The following is a 25275-nucleotide window of genomic DNA, read 5'->3' as shown; positions in this document are numbered from 1 at the left end:
TTAGTAAGGATGTTTATGACTTTTATACTTCAAAGCGGACCTACAAGACACTTCCAGTTTGAGTTGATGAAGCCAAAATGATATAGAAAGTCAACTGTTTCATAATTGAAAAAATAAAAGACATGACATCATTCTTGTAAAATTATTCTATTGAATATCTCAACACAACAAAAATTTTCATTTTGATCTCCGGTGGTATTCAAAATACAATTAACGTCGCAACTATAAGTGTGCTGTGAATTACTTCCTACACATGTTCTTTTGGTATTATAACATGTATAACATGGCTTTGTTTACAAAACAAAGGAATGTCTTCTTAGAATTAGCGATATATCAACTAAATATGCTCATTTCAAATCATAAGAAAAAAATCAAAGTTGATATTAGTGTTGTGAAAGGAAAGCCTTTTGTTGAAATTATGTTAATAAATTTGTTGAATACTTTATTAAGACTAGACGATATAATCAAGTGTGAGTTACGCCTCATCTCCTCCATCAATTACAAATGCAATTATCAATTTGTTCATAACAGTATGTGTTCACTTATTTTTTATTTTTTTTGGTGGGGGGGGGTTGAGATTGGTTTTATAAATAAAATAAGAAGTCTGGGCAATGTTTGGTATGATGGTAGGAGTCCCTTTGATCTTACGGCGTTCAAAAATAAACAAATCATATACGGTCCTAAAGTCTTTGTCTGTTTACTATTCATGTTTGTTAATAATCACTAAAACAATAATGTTCATACCATTTCCAAATCGATCCATATTCTTTTGAAATCTGTATCTGATAGTTTTCCATCTTTTGAATGCGAAACAATGAAATTTTTGTAATACTTTATCCGTGACATGTGAGCACCATGTGACCAATCATTTGACAGTGGTAAAGCATCAAATCCAGAAGCTGGTGGTGAGACATATGGTGGCAAATTTCGTAGAAGACAAACCATTAAAGTGACATCTAAGTCAGCAGAGGAAACTACAGGTGACCCTACACAAAAGTATCAGTAAAACAATTGAATATGTTCTCTTTAATTCATTTTTCTCTCACGAACTTTTAAGTCAAAAACAAACGAACTTTAAATTAAACACTTATATCAGCTGTTTCATTGTCAAGTGTATCTTTCAGTCAAAGGACTTCCCTGTATTATAGCGAAATGCATTGCGAGTAATGTTTTATAAGGATTTTTGTATTGCCAAAAACTTCATTTTTGTATAATTTCTTTCCCATGTGGTTCTCCCCATCTGTACTTTATATGTATTGCCTAATTTGGTAACTATTTTGACAATCGTGGTCCGTTTTCCTATTGCAACTCTGTACACCCTCAATCCAAATTTATTAACCTGAGCAGAATGCTTACATTAGCAATTCATCAATATATTTTCATTTTGCAAATGCTGTAAAACAGTGTAATATCATCGAACACTCACAATTTTTTTCACAAAACAAGGAAACTTTACAGTATATTCAAATTTCAAGATTTGTAGCAATGGTTACTACTCCAATGTGAAATGTCTGTATTTTCTTAACATTGTTTACAAACATAGTAGCTTTTAACATGAATTGTCCGTTTTACTAAGTATTGACCGTTTTACTAACACTCTCTTAGATGAAAAGTTTATTAAAAAAATAATTTTGTCTTTTGAAAATAAAGCACAAGACTGGTACGCCGTAGTGTAATGTCACCAGCGCTGTATGAAAGAGAAATTAAATTGAGTGTCAACTACACCATGTACACATGATGGCTATCAATCCTACAAAGTATGATACTTTTCTGTTAAATGGTTTCAGAAAACTTGCGTTCACAAAGTGCATTTGTTATGATATTTAAACTGCCGTATGAATGATAAAATCAAGTTGGCAATTGTGTCCACTTAAGGTAACCATGGTAACGGCAAAAAACATTATCAAATATAAAAGCTTTTTATAAATGGTCTCAGAGGAGCTCTTAAGAATTGTCAAATATCACACTGACGGTAAATCACAGTGTAGATATTATGATAAATAATAATCCAGTCAAGTATGAATGCATTCTGTCAAACAGTTTCTGAATATTGACGTGTTTTCGAAAGATAGACGGACGGACATAGACCATAACCATACCCCCGCCGCCCAACGCGCTTAGGACAAACAATAGTTTTCATTTTAATTTAAACAGTTTTATGAGATCTTTTTTATCAACTCCTACATGAACCAAAAGTGAAAAATGAGATACTCATTCTTCATTTCTATGTATTTCAGAACAAAGATTAAAAAACAAACAACAACAGAAGAATTGTAATTTCATTCGTTTAAACGGACAGGTCATTAGAATGAAATTAATTTCTCCTGGGTGTTTTCATCATATGTAGCATAGATGACGTTAGGTTTTCCCGCTTCAAAATTATTTTCTAGGTTTTTTATTTCCTATGTAATCATTCAGCACGACACCGTCTATCTAAACTGTGGAAATATTCTTTGCCGCTGCCATCTTGAATTTCTCAATGGATTCAGAGACTCCAACCCCAGTTCAAGGATCTCCTAATGTTTCATTACAGGACATTTTCAGAGCTGTTTTACAACACAGTGACATTAACTCTAAACTCCGCCAGGAGTTCATTGATTTAGAAAATGAGGTTCAAGGGTCTACTTTAACTGTCGCTTCACAGGTTAAAAAACTCAAAGTTGAAAAAAGAATACCACTGGAAATATGAGGGTTATAAAGTGCAGCATACACTGTTAACATTGTAAATCAGACTACGCACGTGAAACTGTTGTTGAGGTTAATGAAAAACGCAACAAATTAATTAAGATTGCAGACAGCAGTGAGGGTGGTTTTGATACTGTTAAGCTGTATGAGACAAACCCGGTTGCAAGTGATACCGCGGATGAAAACAAAATCATCAAAGCAGAGAATAGAGCTATTAAAAAGCGCATATTCAAGGCGTCACAAAAGGTTATATCTTCTTCTACATATGTTAATACTTCTGCTCAGAATGAACCTAATATTCCAGCAAAATTCCAACAGCAGCACTTTCGGGAACCTTAGACTGGTTGGCAAGCCGGATACTCGTTATATTCCAACATGCCCAGCACGAGCCGAAGTCAACCGAAATTTTAACAAGGAGCCTGCTATGGTTGTGGATCTAGCTAACACTGGAGGAATAGATGTCCATTCAACCAAAAATCAGTCGGCAAGCCAAAAACGAAATGATTTCATAAAAGATGAGTATTTAAATATTTCTATTGATAGTTGATCGAGTGCACACTAACTTACGTACGACTATTTTGAATATGAACAAGGTCAGTCTAAAATTATCGTTAAAGGAAGATTAAAGAGACATTTTTATTTTTGGTATAGCATTGGTTGTTATGATTTCATTCTTGATACAATTTTACATGGATATAAAATACCTGTTTATACTACACCGCCTTCCGTTTGCTTACATTACAATCGTTCTGCTATTACACACAGGAATTTTGTTTTAGAAGCTATTGAATATTTTTTGATTAGAGGACTTATTATTGAATGTACTAATAAAAACAATTGGTTGTAAATCCGCTTACTGTCTCGGTTCAAAACAATGGTTAACAGTGTTTAATTTTAGATCTCCGTCATGTCAATTTACATCTGTGGAAGACATCTGTGAAATTTGAAGATATCCGTGTAGCTATGCAATTTATCAAACAAGATTTTTATTGTTTTAAGTTTGACATACATTCAGCTTATCACCATATAGACATATACGAGCCGCATACTGATTACCTTGGTTTTTCCTGGACATATGGTGAAAGTACAAAATATTTTAAATTTCTCGTTCTCCCTTTGGGATTGAGTTCAGCCTGTTACATGTTTACTAAAGTTATCAGGCAACTATTTCAAAAATAGAGAGGGGAAGGTTAACAAATTCTTATGTATTTAGATGATGGATTTGGTACCCATTCTGATATTAAAGCGTGTAGAGATATTGCCGCACAAGTTAAACAAGACCTTATTGATAGTTGTTTTGTACCTAAGGTTGAAAAATATATGTGGTCTCCCAGTATAACATTGAAATATTTAGATTATTTCATTGATACAGACAAAGCCATCTTAAGCATACCAGCTGAGAGACTGTCAAAACCGTTTGACACCATAGTACAGGTTGAAATGTCTTTAGAAAATTTAGGTAAAGTGTATGTGAGAGCTGTACTTTCTGTTATTGGTCATATTATATCCATGTCGTATGTCATAGGAAATGTGGCTTATATTATATCTAAATACCTTAGTATTGACGTTATGTCAGCTTGTTCTTGGAAATCTGATATTGAACTTTCGGTTCAAGGTAAAGGTCAGCTTATTTTCTAGCGGAAGAATCTTAAATGTGTTAACTTGACACATTTTGTATCCGATTTTTTGTGTCACACCATTGTTTATAGCAATGCTTGTGGCACTGGATATGGTGGATATACTGTAGAAAATCCTAAGATTGCTGTCACATGCATGAAAACGATGTACATCACAGTTCTACTTGGAAATAACATACGACTGTTAAATGTGTATAGCATTCGTTGATAGATTTTATGAGAGATGATAAACGCATTAAATGCTTTATGGATAACCAAAACTTTGTATCCATTGTTTATAAGGACAGTATGAAGCCTTATTTGAAAGATATTGCAATGACATTTTTTTGACTTGTTTGAAGTACAACGTGTTCTCAGAAGTTGAATGGATACCCAGGGCTCAGAATAAAATTGCAGACTATATTTAACTAACTAAGTTATATCATAGACACTGATGACTGAGGTATGCAGTACATCTTTTTAATTATTTGGATTCCCTGTGGTGTCCTCATGAAATTGACTGGTTTGCTAGTGATTATAACCATCGATTACCTGTATTTTACTCCAGGTATTGTACATTCAATTGATATTGATTCGTTCACTGTTAATTGGTACGGAATAAATGGATGGTTTGTTCCCGGGCAAGTTTGCTTATTATTGAAAGTCCTTATGTACATGCAGCAGTGCAAAGCATATGGCACTGTTATCTTACCTTTGTAGAGATCGGCGAATTACTGGCCGTGTTTGTGTCCCAAAGGAGATAAATTTATTGATCAGGTGTTGGGTTTCCGTTACCTACCTTCTAACAAAGCTAACTTTTTACATGATAGAGGGAATAAATCTGTTTTTGGTAATATTGAATTACCATTTAGGGTGTTGGATTTAAGGGAGACATTTAATTAGCAATACGTAATTACTTTGTGGTAGTTTTTCATGAATTTGTTTTCATTTTATGATAAATATTATTGTTTTTTTTTCATTTTATTTGTGTATAATGTAATGTATTGATGAATTATGTTAAAACTTGGAAAGAAACCACATATCTCTTTAAAGTTATGTTATTAAATATGGTTTTCCAGGTGTTCAGAAACGATATTGCAGAGTTACCAATGATTTTGACAGTTATTAAGCCATTATACCTGATTTGTAAGCACAAAGTAAATCGGACAACAAAGTGAAGAAATACTACTATGTTTATTTGCGATGGAAAAAGTGGGCGGAAAGCAACCACATTTCTGATGTTTATATTTTACCGACAAAACAGCTTTTTATAGCTTTGTATTTAGCTTCTTAAGTGCAATTTTCTGCTACGTCTAGTCCCGTATATGATGTATATTATAGATAAAGTGGGCGCACTCGATTATTGGTGCAGATTCTCATACAGATCCCAATTAGTGAAGTGTGTCCTTATGTTTATACAGCGGATTTCGGTATTTTTGTTATTTTAGTTTTTGAAGGTGCTTAAAGGAAATTAGGCTCACAAATCAGGAAGAAAGAAATGATAACTCCTAAGTTATTACTAGATATGTATAAATTATTTTGTGAAGATAATCTTTTTTTACAACGTTCCATTTGTGCGTGTTTATTGGGATATGCAGGTTTTATGCGTGTTTTAGAATTGTTAAATTTGTTTTGTTATGCTTTTAATTTCAAATAATCACACAGATCAATTTTATTGAAAAAAGCAAAACAGATATTTACAGAGATGGAAATTGGTTGAATATTGTAAACAACGTTGTGTCCAGTCCAACATTATGAATTATATTTGCAATGGAGTGGCATTCAATCTGATTCAAATTTGTATTTTTTCAGGAATTTGTCGCAGGTGAAAGGAAAATTCGTTTTTCGTTCAACAAATAAGCCTATAAGCTACACAATGATAAGGGAAATGTTCACTGATGCTTTTTCATTCTTGACAAAAAATCATACGAATCACATAGTTAACGATATGGTGGTGCTATAGCCACAGACTTTTAAACATCATGGACGTTTTAACGCTTCAAAATTATTTGCGCGGTGTTTTATGTCCTATGTAATCATTCAGCACAACAGCGTCAATCTGAACAGTGGAAATGTATAGCATCGGCGTTGTCATGCGACCATCTCCTTTACAAGGTCTTTGATATTTATAAGCCTTTTACTATTTGATATAAGTATTGGTTTTATGTCTACATTGATGGGTAGTTTGTTCAAGGAGAATCACGCTGAGTGTCGCCAATATGCAAGAAATGTTTAACCTTTTGTGTTGAATTTGTAAACAGTTTGTCTTTTTTGGTTTTTTTTTTATGAAGGCCAACATGATGACTTTCTAATAGAATTATGATCTCTCAGTACCATCAGGTGTCTCTACCACATTTTCTTTTTATTCATATTCTGAATCAAATAAGAAAATTACCTGGTAAGGGGTATAAAATATTCCATTGGTCCTGGTACAATACTCTCCTTTGCCCTCTAGGTGGTTTGTACAGGCTTAAAATTATTGCCTTATTTGTTGGAGATAACAAATCTGATGGCAAATTAGGATGGACACCGTCAAAATACCTCCTGAGCGCTGTTGTTCCTACTCGGTAATTTAGGTAAACAATGCGAAGAAAATTATCTTCTTCCTTAGTCATGTTATTCGCCATGACTACATTAGTAAATGCTCAAATTACAACGTGTAAGCCTATTTAGTTCGTTATAAACTCTTTTGCTCCTTCCCATTTATCATTCAACTGTCTATCACTGTATTCTGCAAATGAGATCACACAAAAGTTTTAAGATTTATTGTAAAAAACGTTTATGTTCAACAATGTAAGTATCTTTGTCTATACGGATATATAAAAGTCTTTGTTCATACATGTACATATGTATTTATATAAATATAAAGAGTCAAAACTAGGACCTGCAACGGTAAGTATATGGATGAATGTCCTTGTTGTAGAGAAGGGTTTGCTAAATGTAATGCTCCTATATGTTTGTAGCAAGTATTATATTCGTTTTTAGTTGCTATAGAATGTTAAAAAGATAGATCTGTTTTTATACTTTGAATAATAATTGAGAGAATATTTAAAACAAGATGTAAAAAAAGCTGATTATTTGAGATCTAGCGAACAAAAACGACGAACATCGTTCTTTCTTCACCGTACCTTAAACTCGCACTATATATCTAAGTACCATTGTACCTGGATGAAAGTTTAAACCCCATGTCGTGTAAAAATTTATTTTACTACTTCGCAAACATTGCAAACACCTGATTTCCCTAAACAGATAACAAATGTCTAAAGCTTTCGCAAACTGATAATAAACAAAATTTGAAACGTAACATGCCGATCATATGAATAAGATGCTACAGTTATATAGAAGACACATTAATAGAAGAAAGGCAAACGATTCCAAATGGACATTCAAACTCATAAGTCGAAAGTAAACTGACAACGCAATGGCAAAAAAAAAGAAAGACCAACAGAGAAACAATTGTACACAAAACACAACATAAAAAACTTAAGACACGAACCCCACCAAAAACAGAGGGTTATCTCAGGTACTCCTATAAAAGTAGAAGTGAAACTGACAATTCAATATTAAAAAGAAACATGAAAAACGGAAAAGACAAACAACAGACCACAACGGGCTATATAAAAAGTAAAATCACAAAAGAAAAAAAAAACGAAAGACTGAAATAAACCAGAGTTGATCTTAAGTACTCTGGAACGGCTAAAGAACCTGCTCAAAATATGACACTTGAGTGAAAAAGTAAAATAACAAAATACCGAACTCCAAGGAAAACTTAAAATGGAAAGTCCCTTATCAAATGACAAAATCAAAAGCTCAAACACATCAAACGAATAGAAAACAACTGCAATATTCCTGACTTACTATACGCATTTCCTTTTGTAGAAAATAGTGGATAAAAAATGGTTTCATAGCTACCTAGGCCTGTCAGTTGTATGACAGTCGCATTAAGTCGTCAAATATCAGAGTCGCCTATATCATCGCATTAAATTATAACGAGTGTCTTACGTTAGGAATATAAATAAATCTTTAAAACTTAAGCCTTATATTTGGAAGGTTTATTTTTATGTTTATAAACCTGTAAAAAGAAGTTCTGATACTTTTTTTTCTTCTATTGACATATTTTCCGCCTTCAACATTTTTCCTATCAAAAATCTATATAGTTTAGTCTTTAAAAAACTCTACCAAATGTTGTCATTTGATATATTAAAATCAAATCCTATAAATTTAACTCAACGGACACTATTGTATGGGTGGTTTGAAACGGAATCGTACACAATATTTTGTTGTCTTCTTTATTTCTACCGTGTAAGACCAAATTTAAAAAAAAACACTTGTAGTACTGATTTAAGAATAAATCAGAGCCTAAATTCATTTACCAAACATCCCAGTTAGATTTTTAAAACTATATTCACATATTTATTTTGTATTTATATCACATTTAAATGAACATCAATATTTGTTTTACTTACCCATAACTTAAATAATCATCCATTAAACATAAAGTCGCTTTAATGGATGACTTGCATTTTAAACAGAAATTGATATTCAAATATTCATTAGCATTAGATTTGAAAGCTTGACTTTAGAAAAATGCAATGGACCTATGACACATTGTTAAGGATTGATCGCGTTTGAAAGTTCCGCTATGACATTGTTGTGCTTGGTGATTGCAGTTGCGTGATAACGAACGTTATAAATGAAAATTACATATCAATTGTATGTTAGGGGCATACATGTACTAATATATTTATAATGTGGAGGGTGTGTACATTTCAGAGATTAGATGTGTACTATATTTTTGCATAGGGAAGAAATAAAGAAACGGAGGAAATTATTTTATACAAAAGTCATGTGGATTTGCATGCGCATTACTATATCTGTAATTGTGTATACTTTAGATCGGCAACTTTGTGATTGAAAAATTGTTTAGCTTCTTACAAATCGGATGGTTGAGTCAATCAATTTCCACAATTTTAACAGTTTGTACTTATTATGTTAGTTTTTACGATTAGACAAACAATTGGTATAACAATATGTTGATTAAAATGTAATATCTAACATCGTCTTATAAAATGAAGACACTAAGAGATTTTTCTAAACTGAGTAATAAGTCTTTCCTAAAAATATCATTAAGAAAATAGATAAATTAGCTTTTTAATTTATCTTTTATAATGTGATAATTAGAACAGAGTCCAACATGTCCAATGAGTGAATAGTTTGCGAAATAAAGACAACGGACACAAATGTAAGATGATTGGACCTTACCCATAGTTTTTTTCCGTTTTACTGTAGCAAATGCATCCAACGTATAATGCAAAATATACTGTTTCAAATTGATATATTTTACAATTTTTAAAAATATATAGTCATATTTATCGCCAATGTGTCTGTTTTCCCCGTTGATATTACTGCACATCGAAAATATTTAGCAATGACGTCATGTTACCATAAAGCATCGTCACGCATTCACTTCCATACGCGTCAAATTATAAATGAAATACACGCGACTTTATTCATGCAATCTATCATCTATCACAATTCCTTTTCTATGCGTCAAAAGGTTTAACTAACTATTTCATTTAATTTTGTATTTTCAAACAAAAGACTTATTGTTCAGACAAAAATGCCGATAAAAAAAGGAATGGCATGTTATATTTTGATAAATGACTTCATCAGTTCTAATATCAGCTCGCTCGGCTAGCTTGGTATTCTTGCTGATAATGCCAGTATCAAAAAACAAAAAGTCATTATTCTACATATATTATGTATAAATCCATGTTATAATGTGTATATTATGTTTTAAGACACAAAATATTTAAAAAAAACTTACCCTTTAATACACATGGTACACAATGCCGTTTAAATGAATGAATTTGAACGAGTTTAATTTCTTTAAAAGATGTTTTAGTTAAGTGAACTGTGATATTCGGTTTAAAGGGATGATGTTTCATTAGACGCGATGAAATGGAACAAAGACGTATTATCATAATTAAATTCATGAGGAAGTATTCACTAATCAAAGTACAAAAATATTGGGAATTTCAACATTTTCGCAAATATTACTAAATATCTTTATAGCACTGTCATATGTATAGCTGACGTTTACTCTACAAATGTGAGTCGAAGTCGAAGGATATATAAACTATAAACCTGGAATGTCACGTTATATATCCTGTCTGAAACCTGAATAACATATATTTTTCGAATGGCGTCCATTATCACTGAACTAGTACACATTTTGTGTAGGGGCCACATAAAGCATGACTCCGGGTGCGGGATTTTCTTGCTGTATTGAAGACCCATTGATGGCCTTTGGCTGTTATCTGCTCTTTGGTCGGGTTGTTGTCTCTTTGGCACATTCCCCATTTCCGTTTTCAAATTTACTATAATCAATTACATTTTATTCAGAAAACTACAGCTAACTAATGAGCTCACAATGAACAAGAGTATGTCATTGTCAAACATAGAACACATTAAACGTTGAGATGATCACCAGGCACATCAGGGTATTTTTTGTTTACAGGAGAACCACACTGAATGCCAAAAAACTCGAGAAAAAACACTTTACCAAAGGACATCATCATAAAATGATTACGACATTACTGTTAAAAAGTACTAAAGTACAATGAATCTTCTACGGTCAACAAATAACACGTGTGGCTAATTCAGGTATAAAAAAGAACGATCAAACAGTTGTATCGACTATTCAAGTTAAAGTTACGCTAAATCATTATACAATCTAATTTTCGCTAAATCAAATTAACGATAAATCATTGGAAAATCATTTCTCCTAAAATGAAATCGTCAAAAAAACCATAAAAAAAGACAGAAATACTTTGATACGGTGAACTTTCTACGGTCACCAAATAACACATAAGGCTACCTCAATATATAGAAAAGAATTATCACGTAATCGTATCGACTAATTTAGTTGAAGAAATTCAATTTACGCATCATGATTTGCAAATCATCATTGCTCGAAACGCCCTTCTGCTTTTGCTATATATCACGCGAAGATAAATCTATAAATTGATAGTTATATATTCAGTAACATCAGATTTAGAATGATTAAGAAAAGTATGTTAGCATAATCACAATCTAAAATTTATTAAATTCCAACCACTTGAAACCGTTCAGAAACAACCAGGAGAATCACACAAGCAATTTGAAAAATCACGTGAAGGTCTCGAATTATTTTGGATAAAAAAGACTTCAAACAGCTTATCCTCTCGGTCTTAATGACAAAATATTAGGACAGGGGAACATAACTAAAACTTCAAACGTCATTAATATTGTCGATAAACGACTTAGAAATAAAAGGTCTCATGGCAAACGCAAAAACCGTAATCAACGTATTAAACATCGCATAAATTATACACTTGCTGATCTGTTATCTATAATAAAAAATAATGGCAGACATCAAGTATTATGCAAACTGGGTCAGATACCAATAAGTAAATTATATGTTATTTTTCTGGAGTGTGATACAATTTCTTTTTTTAGCCCAATGTATGAATACACCCGTATTATTACAGCCTTTTGTCATCATAGGCTATTTCCTAGTATCGATAAACCTGAAAATCATAAACGGCATTTTCTTAAATTAAAATATGTAATAGAGGTATTGATTTTATTAACTTATCTAGTATATTCAATGACTCTACCATCCAAAGCCAAATACCTCCATATTTTGATAATATAGAACCACCTATTATTTCGTATTCTTATAAAAAACAAAAATCAGACGTCAATATAGAAAATAATGTTCCTTCCACTTGAGATTGTGAAACATCTAGTTTTAGATATGTTCCCTATTTCATTTGCAAAACATCTTAGCTTCCAATGCCTTTACCCGGTTTAAATCAGTGTCAAGCTACGCATACAAAATCTACACTTAAATATTAAGAAACATTATATTTAAATTCATACGTGCGATGTATGTATCGTGTATATAGTGTTTATTTAGTCAGTAATATAGAAATAAAAGGATCATGTTTCAATAAAGTATAATAACACGAATACATCTGTGTGTTTTTTTTTTCATTCGAAACTGCGGAAAATATGTTTAAATTAAAAATTACATCGATCACATGTATAATTCAACACTTTTGTCGGTCAGTGTTGATTCATTCGTGTGTTTGACTTTACAACATTGACAAAAATGTTTATACTACAAAGATTTAGTAATATTAGTAAATATCAATTATATTTAACTGATTTGATTGAATTTATTTTTTGATAATTATAGTGGGTAAAACGTCACTTAAACAGCATTTCGTAACTTTGGTTAAAAACAAAATACGTCAGCATGCGTAACAAGTGGTGATAGAATGTTACAACGAGGACGTAACAAATGCGTTAAATCCGTGTAACACAAAATATAACAAAAACTGTAAAACACTGCCCCCAATATATATATTCAAAAATAATAAAATAATTAGCAACCTTTGATCAAACAATATCCGTATATTCATGCAAATACCGAAGCAACGATGATGATATGTAGCCAAACCTCCCGCTTTAATGGCAATGTTAAATATAACACTAAAATGACAACATTACATGACAAGACTACAATACAAATAAATGGAAGAACATACAGGACAGAGAAACCCACACAAATAAACAATACAATAGAACATTACAACAAGCTAAAAGTTATCAAAGGTGCCAGGCCTAAAGATGAAGAGCATTGATGACCCAAAATTCCAAAAAATTGTGCCAAATACGGGCAGGTTATCTGCCTGGGATAAGAAAATATTTAGTATTTAGAATGATTCATATTTTTGCAAACAGTAAATTTATAAAATATAAAAATGACCATATAATAGATATACATGTTAACACCGAAGTGGTGACTAACTACAGAATAAAAACGAATACGTAAAACAACCTAGATCAGCACATAAAAACTGCACAGCCGAACAACGAATTGTATGTCAGCCGAATAGATCGACGCACAAAAGTGACGTCACAGGTAAATTTCTAAAAATTTTCAAAAATAGGATAGAGTTCAAGATTAGGTTTGTAATACTAATATTACATGTATTTAATAACAATGAAAATTAAAATACTTATTAATATAAAATTGTGTTAGTAATTAGATAATTAATTGTATTATCTAGCTATGTCGGTATTTCTTCTAAATCAAACTGAAAACCAAATACATAGTGTAAGTTTAGTTGACCCAAACTAAAATCTTAAAAATGAACTGGGTGATAAATTATCTTTACACTCACACACGAATAGAACAGAAAAAAGTAAGAATTACAACTGCAAACGATAAGACATTTGACAATAACAAATATAACATCAAAACTAAATACAAGAATTTTGGATAGGAAAATACCGTGACACGTCTTATAGCAATGCGAATTCACACTCAGCAAAACAGTCACAATCGGGAATAGGTCACGTTCGGTACTTAAAAGATCAGACGACGAAATGGCAAACCACAATCTAAGACGTGTTAAAAATGTCCTTCGTTAGTTTGGACAAAGACACATCGTATGGATCAACCAATTCGTGATGGTGTCCATAAAATTTACGGAGTGTCATTTTTAATCTTTCCTCCTCATAACCTTGTTGGAGCAGTTTCTGCGTAAGGAGCACACTCCTGTATATGAAGTCCGTATAGTGTGAACATGCACGACCATCACGTATCAACTGAGATATGTAAACACCATACGAAGGAGCAGAGGGTATGTTACTGCTGAGAAATGGGAAATTGATAATTGGGAAGTTGAAATCGTCCCGTTTGTCATAGATTTTAGTGTGAAGTCGTCCATCTGTGTCAATATTGAGGAAAAGATCAAGGTTTGAAGCAGTCCTTCTAGTATCAGTAGTATCCTTAATTTCAAGTTCACTGGGATATATGAGATGTAAGTATTGGCTGATATATGGGTTATTCAATGATAGGACATCATCAATATATCTGGAAGTAAAATTAAAGAATTTCGCAATGTGCTTTTTCTTTTTGTCTTTTAGAAGGTTCTGAATAAATTCTGCTTCATACGAGTACAAAAACAAATCGGCCAGTAGGGGTGCGCAATTAGTACCCATTGGAATACCGACTGTCTGTTGAAATATCAATCCTCCAAACTCAACAAATATATTGTCGATCAAAAAGTCCAGCATTTTGATAATATCATCTTCAGTATATTTTCTGGTAGATTCAGTGTGGCTTTTCACAAAATAAGAATTATTATAACCCAAAACAAGAAATTTGTATCTACGATTCCCATTTTTATAGAAAAAGCCCTGTTTAATGAAATGGTGAAGTCGATCTTTCAACTGAGCATGGGGAATAGTAGTGTAAAGCGTAGAAAAATCAAAAGTCTTTATGTTGATGCAAAATTGCAAAGATTGTGATCGAAGATTAAGCAGTAGATCTTTCGAATTTTTCAGAATCCACATCTGGTTAACACCATTGGTAGAATATATCTCATCACAATATTTTTGAAGGCCATCTTTAACTGAAGAAAGTATAGTAGTCAGTACTTTAGAAAGATGTTTAGTCGAACATTTTGATGATCAAGCTTTGTATCGTTCTTTATATGGAGTTTTGTGAAGTTTTGGTATCCAGTATAATGACGGCAAATTTTGTTCGTTTTCTTTGATGTTGATACCAAAAGAAAGAAGGACAGATTTATGATTTTGTAAAATTTTATCCTTGGTAAATTATGTTAAAGAATATGTAGGATTACCAGTTGTTCTATTTATTCCAAGCTCTGTTGTGAGACATTGCAAATAATGGTTTTTACATATGAAGACAATATTATTGGAGGCTTTATCTGCTGGAACAACGACATACTTGTCATGCAAAGAGAATAAAGCATCCACAACCTCCGGATTCTAGAAAGGGTTAGCAACCCTTGTGCTCATAGTACATCGTAGTTTCTGAATGCGCTTCTGAATGCATGATCGAATAGCTTTGATCCATTCAGACATAGTGTCCAGTTCTGGTTCGTCTGGTTCGCGCTTTACCCATTTTCTTGCATAGTCCTCAACTGCATCCATCAGTAACCTGAAGTTCTTTTTCCAGTTGATGGGCTGGGGAATTCTATATTTTGGTCCCTTGGATAACAACTCCCTTAGTTGTTTATTGGTAACGATGCCAAGGTCGCCAGTAATAACATGACCAGCTGGACTATAACTGTATTGCGACGATGCACATGAGCAATCCGGAGGCTTGGATTTCACATCTTTGAGGTTAAAGGCTTCTAAAACCCTCTTGTGGTTGAAAATCTTGGATGCAATAGACTTGGTGTAATTATAAGAAATTACAGGTGTAGCTTTATTTTTGAAGTAATCAGGTATAGTTTTTTGTACAGATTTCTGGTGGAAAATATTGCTTATATTAATAGCATCTAAACCTTTATTGGCGAATTATAATAATGACCACATACTTGATATTTATGTCAACAACGAGGTGCTGACTACTTGGCTGGTGATGACGTTTGGGTGAATAAATGAGATAATGTTAAATGTATTTTGAAATAGAGTGTACAGTAATATTCTGTTTCAAATGATGATGATTAAATGGAATCAATGGCATGGAACAACGACATATTATCTGAATCATATTCAAGAGGAAATTTTCACTAAATAACACAATTGTGAGAATATTAAATATTTTGGAGAATATTCAAATATGGGATGGGAACACTTGTTTTATGTATACGGGTCGGTAATCTAATAAGAAGAAAACAAAAACATGACTTTGCAATATATCCAACGTCAGCCTATTTACAGTTTATAAAATTCTCAAGGTGACATTTGTAATTATATACTTTGAACACTAACTTTATCAACACATCTAAATATAAATTGTCCAGGCGTAACAATAACATGTCTATTTCATATCAATTGATATTCTGCACTTCAAGAAGGTAGCGTTTAATGTGAAATGATAGACAAGAATTTACAAAAACTCAAAATGTAATAATTTCCATAATTAATAAAAGTAAGAAACACACAACATTTGATAATTTTTGCACTTTACGAGACGTTCTCTGTGGGCATTCCCAGGTTTACGTAATATTTGTATTATATGTCTGACTTAAACAAATTAGAAAAAAATACATTTGATACGATACAAATGTATGCTGTTTCCAAAGTGACAAACTATCACATATTATGTTATGATGTAATATCCATTTGTGTTGAACATTAATGTACTGATTGCACATGGAATATCCGTTTCACAGATGGTATTATATTATATTAGATAAATATATAATGTCGTTACTACAATCCCATTCCCTTTCCACAAATATGACCTACCGAATAAGACTTTTTATCGGGTTTGTAATAACATGAGCCACATATGGAGCAAACTATGCTTATCCTTCCGGAGCACCAGAGATCACCCCTAGTTTTTTTGTGGGGTTCTTGTTGCTAAGTCTTTAGTTTTCTATGTTGTGTTTTGTGTACTATTGTTTTTCTGTTTGTCTTTTTTTATTTTAGCAATAGCGTTGACAGTTTATTTTTAATCTATGAGTTTGAATGTCTCTCTCGTATCTTGCGCCTCTCTATTTTAATGTAAGATCTACTATAACACTAAAAACAACAACTTGAAAATACGAAATTATTGATACTTTTTAAATGATTTTCAACAATAAAAACACCGCCTGATTTCAAAATAACTATATGAAGGATAGTGCTATAGAGGCAAATAACCACTCCAATTATCTTTACAGTACCAACTTCACTGCAGTTGGATGTGTATAGCTGTAGCATGTACAGTGCGAATTAACTGAAAACTGAACATGGCTTAATAGTTAATTGTTCTCAGAAGTTCTGAGACTGTAATGTGTTCTATATGACGTGAACTGCAAAACATGTCTAGATGCTCAAACGCGCCAAAGCGTTTTCTGAGCGCCCAATTGTGTCCATTTATTAAAAAAGGCCAAACGTGTCCGGTTCATATGAAACTCTAGAGTCTCCCATTTAAAAGCACAGAAACAAATTCTGCAATAAGCAGGTTGTGCATAACCCTCATACATTATACATACATTTATCCATCATCGGACAGTATTAGTACAAGAGAATTCACTTAAACTAGGATTTAAACTGTTTAAAACTCTTCTCTAAAATGACTGCGCAAATTTACTTTCTTAAAAATAGGAATACACCACAGGCATAGCTATCCCAAATTCTAGAATATAGTATTTGGACCAGTTATGTCATGATTTATGCGTTTATATAATTATATGATTAAAAAATGTTAACCTTTTGCCAATATTACAATTAAAAAGGAAGACGCAGGGATATATTACAAGTTACCATACATTATTGTCCGTTTTCATTGCTACCAGGGAAAAAATTAATTTGAGGTTTTTTTCCAGATATTTCATAGTTGTACTTGTTTCAAAGGTCTGGTATGACAAAATCACCTAGCAGACATAAGTTTTTGAGAAGTCAATAACGTTTTTTCGATTTATTTATATTTAATTATAATTTATTGAAAATGGCTTTGAATTCTGGAATAAAGCCATTTTTAAAAATGGTAAAAAGTAACCTCCTGTAAATATAAAAAAGAAGATGTGGTACGATTGCAAACGAAACAACTCTCCACAAGAGACACTGACATTAACAACTATAGGTCACCGTACGGCCTTTAACAATCAGCAAATCCCATACCGCATAGTCAGCTATAAAAAGGCCCCGAAATGACAAAACAATTTAAACGAGAAAACTGACGGCCTAATTTATGTACATAAAAAAATGAACGAAAAACAAATATGTAACCCATCAACAAACGACAACCACTGAATTACAGGTTCCAGACTTTGGACAGGCAAATACATGCAGAATGTGGCGGGGTTAAACATGTTAGCGGGATCACAACCCCCCCCCCCCCCCCCCCTAGGACAGTGGTGTTACAGTACAATATAAGAACGAACTATAAAAATGAGTTGAAAAAGACATAACTCGTCAGATGAATACAAATAAAAATACATCTAACAAAAACACAGAGTGAACGTGGCCGGGTACTTGTATATCCCATCAACAAAAAGACACTAAGTACATATCTGAGAGTACTCACAGTTACTGACAGCTAGTTCAAAGCAAATTACAACTAATAGAAAAAAATCATGCATCTAAGACTAAATTATCAATAAGTACACATATGTATAGTTAAAACAATCATTTCTATTTCATTATTTTCACCATTTATTTAGTACGTCAATTTTTAAAATGTACTTGATAATCATTTGAAATGATTGCAAATATCACAAAATAAACTGAAAAGTGCAGTGTTTTTACAGTCAAGTTTGGGAAAGACCCTGCCAAACATGGATATATTTGTTTATCTGGCTGTCCCATGTATGAGAATAAAACAGATAAGAATTATAAATTATATGACTGGGCAGGTTAATTCATTAAAATGGAAATATTAGGCAAGTAACATATCTTATTTGGTGAAAAAAAGATGGGAAATAATAGTTTACTGTCAGTGCTGTGTCGACTGGAAATTATTTGTGTCTTTTTTTTAGGTTAATTTATGCTATCAAACACGAATAACGGGACGATGCATACATTTTGTAACGTACACACATATAATGCCGTTAAACGTGCAATCATCTGCTGATAAAAGATAATCTTAATTTCTCCTCCTTCAATACGTTATATTAAGCACATTGTAATGTTAGCATTTACGATTAGACAAGCATTTGGTATGACATTATTTTGTTTAAATGTTATATTCAACATCAATCTATAAAATAAATACACTAATAGCGGTTTTTAAACTTAGTAATATATCTTTCCATGAAAATATCATTTAGGAAATGAATACATTATATCTGACAACTTTCCTTTTATACAATTTGATAATCAAAGCAGGGTCCAGTGACTTAAGGACTTGGGATATTAAGCCAACGGACACAACTGTATTAGGTTAATAAACCAAAACATTATTTTCTCCTAATTACCGGGGTACTATGGCAGATACATCAAACGTATAAATGCATTAACACCGTAAAAAAATAAAAAAACAATTTATCGCCGATTTGTACATTTTCCCCTTGAACTTATTTTTTTTTTATCATGAACAGGACCTTTTATTTGAAAATATTAGCCAATATTAGCATGTAACTCTATAGCAATGTAACATATTCATGTTCATACGCGCTCGTGACTTCATCAATTCGTTTTTTTACGCGTAGAAATAGTTTTGCCTGTCATATCATTTTATTTTATAGTCACGAACAAAAAACATCAATATTCTTGCTGATGAAAATAGTATCAGAAGCAAAAAGGTCATTATTCTAAATATTGTAAGCATGAATCCATGTTATCATGACTTTTTGTGTACATTTTGTTTTTAAAACACAATATATTTAAGAAAAAAAAACTTACCCTTTAATACACAAATGCTCCATTGTACACAATGCGGTTTTTTAGTGAATGAATTTGATCGAGTTTAATTAAAGTTAAAAGATGTTTTATTTAAGTGAACAGTGATACTGGTTTAAAGGGATGATGTTTCAATGGACGTGATGAAATGGAACAAAGACGTATTATCATAATTAAATTCATGACGAAGTTTTTACTAAACATGCTAAAGTACAGTATTGTTGAATTTTAAACATTTTGGCAAATATTACTAAGTATCTTAATATCACTGTCATATGTATAGTTGACGTTTACTCTACAAATATACAGTCCGCCAAAAGTTGAGCACCACCTTAATATAATTGTCAATATTTTTTTAACTATTGCGAAAAAAATATTAATGTTTGGTGTTATGAATTGCCTATAGCATACACTAAGAAAATTCATTACGACCAAAAAATTTAAACTCCGATATACCCGCCAAGCAACCTTTTATTAAAGGTCATCTGCAGTTTTACAAATACACTGTTTCGATGCCTTTAAATCATCTTCCTACTGTCCCGCGTACAGGTGAAATTTGACCTTCACCAAGTCACTGTGAAATATGGCAAGCGGTAAGTTATCTGTGACTGAACGTTGACAAGCACTTGACATGTCAAATGCCGGTAGAAGCACTCTAGAGCATTGGTAACCATTTCAATGTTAATCGCACCGTTATTGTCAGATTTTTACAACGTCATATTGACACAGGAACTGTAAATGATAGACCAAGGTCCGGAAGACCCCGTTTAACTACCTATCGTGATGGCAGACTACTTATTGGTCGTGCTAAAGCCAACCCATTTACTCCTGCCCCATAGCTTAGACACCACTGGCCTCCAGGTGGTCGTGTTAGTGTTCGAACATTGGTCCGTCGACTTCATAGAGGCTACCTAAGAGCACGTGTTGTCAAAAGTCGTGCCCTAACAGCCAGGCACCGTATATTCAGGTTTCAAAGGGCTAATGACCATCGACGATGGACCATGAGAACCTAACAAAATATTCATTGGTCAGATGAGAGTTGGTTTCTGTAACAACCAATAGACGGCAGAATACGAGTTTGGCGGGGAAATTAAACTGCCTATCACCAAAACAACAATTGCCCAACGACAGCAATTGTTGATGGTGGTGTTACAGTATGGGGTTTCTTCTCATACTGTTGTAAGCTGGGTATGCATATTTTGCAGGGTTACATGAACAGACAAACATACAGGGATTTGGTGCTTAGAAACACTGTAGTCCCTCATTTTGAGAATCCCCAACTTGCGTCAAGACCCTCGTACATGGACGACAACGCTAGACCACACAGGGCAAGGATTGTAACCGATTACAAAGATCAAGAAGCCATTGACACTTTCTTTTGGCCTTCCATGTCTCCAGACCTGAACCCTATCAAACATGTCTGGGATGCCATTGGCAGAAATCTCAATCGCAGAGATCCACCTTTGCAAAATCTTGGCGATTTAAGAGGGGCAATTGTTGATGAATGGAATAAATTTGCTCAACTAAAGTTCAGAAGTCTTGTACAGAGTATGAGACTCCGTGTTATGGAACTGTACTGGAAGAGAGGTGGTTACACATCCTATTGACTTAAATATTGACATTAAATTTGCCGAACATACCAAAGATTATTTGTAGAGACTTTTAATGATTTTGGGTGATTAATTGTTGTAAAAAAATAAAATCAAAGTAAAACTTAAATTCCGTTTCTGACTTGTGTAATTTTCACTATTTCTATGAACGCAAAATTCAAATGCATGGAACCTGCATCAGTGACCAAACTTAACTATGGTTTGTTTATGGCATATGTTAGCAACATTGCTACATGAATATTTTCTCTTTTTCGAGGATTAACTGGTTTTTTTAAAGTGAAAAAAATCTCGATGCAACAAAGATAGGTGGTGCTTAACTTTTGGCGGACTGTATTTAACTATTATATATTATTCATGTCTTAGAAAAGGTATATACTGTGACATTACCGGCTTAGAGTTTATATTCCCTGAGCCAAAGGCGAAGGTGATATAAACTGTAAGCCGGGAATGGCACATTATATACCCTGTCCGCAGCCTGAATTACATATATATAACGAATTACCCCTGCCTAAATGTTTTTTTTAGTACCAGATATTTGTTTAAAGTTTTAATATGTAATACCGTGACTATAGCATAGTGGTAATACATTTTTTGTTTTTTTTTTAATCAAGAAATTTAGATATTATCTACATCACATATAATACGGATTTTTTGTAGTTTTGCCAGTTAGTTCATCCCGCTTATCATTGTAAAAACAACGACTGTAATGTCACGTGTTCTGTTCGTTTCCCGTTTTCACGCTAAATAATTTGGCTTTCACGTGTCACGCTTACAAAAAATCGGTCAATCCAAAACTTTAATGTGACATCGCCGTGACATCGCCCGATGTTAAAAAATATAATGAATGGAAATGATCCCGATTAACTTATGTATTTAATACATTTACAGATCTAAGTAATCTTAAGGAAGGTTAAACATAGAGAAAAAAGTAAAATCACAAAAATACTCCGAGGAAAATTCAAAAAGGAAAGTCCCCAATCAAATGACAAAATCAAAAGTTTAAACACATCAAACGAATGGATAACAACTGTCATATTCCTGACTTGGTACAGGCATTTTCCTATGTAGAAAATGGTGGATTAAACCTGGTTTTAAAGCTAGCTTAACCTCTCACGTGTATGACAGTCGCATCAAATTCCATTATATTGACAACGATGTGTGAACAAAACAAACAGACACAATAGGTAAAAATGTCATAAATAGGGGTACAACAGCAACACGAACCCCATCAAAAACTGGGGGTGATCAGATGCTCCGGAAGGGTAAGCAGATCCTGCTCCACATGTGGCACCCGCCGTGTTGTTCATGTTATTACAAGGCCGGTAAATAGTCTTATTCGGTAGGTCACATTCGTGATAAGGGAACGGGATTGTAGTTACGATATAAGGAACATATCCGATATCATATGTGAAACGGATTTTCCATAACGGTCAATCAACTCGTGATGGCGTCCGTAAAATTTACGAAGTGATGATTTCAACTGCACCATTTGGAACTCTTGAAATTATCCTAAAACAATACTATATAACTGTAACACTATTAGGGCGTACAGTCGTAGGTCAGTTAAACTTGCTTATGTCTTCATATTAAGGAAGGACAAACTCCCTCCGTGTATTTCAAAGGAAGAAATATATATTTCATTTTTTGTTTTTTTTCTTTTGATGAAATAAAAAAGGAGATATTAATTCCTTTGCAAAACCCCCCAGCTTCCCATGCCTTTATCCGGTTTTAATCAACCTCACATACGAATACAAAATCTAACTTAGATATTAAGTAACATGAGATTTAAACATGTACGTGTATATATGTATATATATAGTGCTTATTTAATCAGTAATTTAGAAATAAAAAGGGATTATGTTTCAATAAAGTATAATAATTAAAATACGACTTTATCTGACTGTGTGTGAGTTTATTTTTCTATCTAAACTGCGGAAAATATGATGAAATTAAAAATTATATCGATCACATGTATAATTTACACTTTTTCGGTCAGTATTGATTCTTCCGTGTGTTTGACATTAGAACATTGCGAAAAATGTTATTACTACAAAGATTTGGTATTATTAGTAAATAATAATCCTATTTAACTGTTTTGATCGAATTAATTTTTCGATAATTATAGTCGGTAAAACGTCACTTAAACAGCATTGTGTAACTTTAGTGAAAACAAAATACGTCAGCATGCATTAGAAGTGGTGCTAGAACGTAACAACGAGGACGTATCAAATGTGTTAAGTCCGTGTTGTAACACAAAATATTACAAAAACTGTAAAGCACTGCCTCCAGTATATATATTCAAAAATAAGAAATAAGTTTAAAACAATATCCGTATATTAATGCAAATACCGAAGTGTATGATGATTGGGCTACTGGTTTCCTCTGGTACTAAGAGTCCACCTGTAATTGTTTTGGTAACGACTCAGTGGTTATAAGAAAATAAACTGGAAGAATTTTCTCTCTGCGTTGACGAACTATTATGGTCGTCGGCTGTTTTCTGCTCTTTGTTATTAATTCATGCGGATTATGCAGTAATATTTTTATGAAGAATTAATTACATGCATATTCAGTATCATCAGCTCAGTAGTCAGTACTTTGGCTATTTTTAGGTATATGTTTTGTCATATTTATGTAGCTCTTTAAATATCTATGTACTATTTAATTCTAGGCTTTCATATATTTGGCTCTGAACGTTCCAATTGAAAGTAAATCCAGAAAAACGTTTCGGATGCATGAACTTATTGAATGTGTTGTTTTAGTTTTGTTATTAACAAAAAGTGTAAAGATTGTATACAAACTTTTTTATGTACCTTTAGAATAACTTATTATATTAGTCTGAATAGCAATCATTCCATGATATTGTTTAAACAAATTACTTCAGACATACATAAATGTGTGGGAACGAAAGATTGGCCCTGCTCGCAAAAAAATATTGAAGTCATTTTTCGAATGCAAAATTTCAAAGTCAAAAGCATGTCATGTCGGCAAAAAATCAGAGGAGCTGAACCAAACGTAAACTCTATATGTAACTCACCATACAAGACTCACATGCAGGTGAGATGTTTAGCTAGCTATAAAACCAGGTTAAATCCCCCATATTTTACAAAAGAAAATGCCTGTACAAAATCAGGAATATGACAGTTGTTATCCATTCGTTTGATTTTTTGAGCTTTTGATTTTTGCATTTGATTACGAACTTCGGTATATTTGTTGTTTTACTTTATACTTAACGTCATATAAAACGAATTCCTTGATTTTTTTTTATGTTTTCGAAGTGAACAAACGAATGCATGTTTACTATAATAAGTCTTGCATGCATGTTTTTAGATTCATTACACATCTATAACGCATTATCGACAAAATTTGTTTCATTCAGTGGTGGTTGAGCGCAAGATAATTAATTTTCGTAGTTATTGCCGAAGTTTACCGGATCATGACATTGATGAATAATAAAACCATAGCATTTGGAAAACGTGACTGATAAGAGAATCGAAAGACGCATGACACTTTTTTTTATATTTTTCATTCGTTCCCATTTGTTAATTAATTTTTTTCTTAACAGTTGTTAAATGATTTGTTGTGTTATATTTGTTCTTTAAGAACCTTTTTATTACTCATTACCTTCATGACCACGTTTGTTTAAATTCCTTCATCACGATTTCTACTTGAGCTTGCGCTGTCCGGTCACCAAAGTTATAACGAGAGGCATCGTAGTTAAGGTCACTGCATACGGGAAACTATAGATGAGTCAGTGTCTGGGTAGTGAATAATTCATTATCGGTACATTTATGAAGATTTTGATAACAAAAAAGATACGTTCAATTCTTTCAGAGTAAAACTTAGCCATTCAAATATATAAAACATATTCAACATGTTTAGAAATTTTAAGTTTCATATGACTTTGAAATTATCGCATACTTAAAATCAACTCAATATGTGATCTAAGTCGGCGTTGCCATAGAAATGTGAGTGTTCAGGATATCAGTTCTTATATCATAGTTCAA

At 32.6% G+C, this 25275-nt stretch overlaps 1 protein-coding gene across 5 annotated transcripts in view; it reads right to left on the bottom strand.

Annotated features, from left to right (window-relative positions):
* Nucleotides 1–25275, bottom strand: part of LOC127721327 (ankyrin-3-like) — a 262076-nt gene that overhangs the window by 215134 nt on the left and 21667 nt on the right. The window contains exon 1 of one of the 5 annotated variants that reach the window (XM_052228066.1): nt 19665–19778. The exons of 1 other annotated variant lie outside the window; for it this stretch is intronic. The gene's annotated coding sequence lies outside the window, so the exon portion shown is untranslated. Of the gene's footprint in view, nt 1–744; nt 799–6842; nt 6933–10128; nt 10198–19664; nt 19779–25275 lie in introns of those variants that run through there. 3 more of the 5 variants (XM_052228065.1, XM_052228067.1, XM_052228069.1) reach the window with 3 other exon arrangements.

This window comes from Mytilus californianus, unplaced genomic scaffold, assembly GCF_021869535.1.
Source record: "Mytilus californianus isolate M0D057914Y unplaced genomic scaffold, xbMytCali1.0.p SCAF_12, whole genome shotgun sequence".
Classification (NCBI taxonomy): domain Eukaryota; kingdom Metazoa; phylum Mollusca; class Bivalvia; order Mytilida; family Mytilidae; genus Mytilus; species Mytilus californianus.
This window is presented reverse-complemented; position numbering and strand designations above follow the sequence as displayed.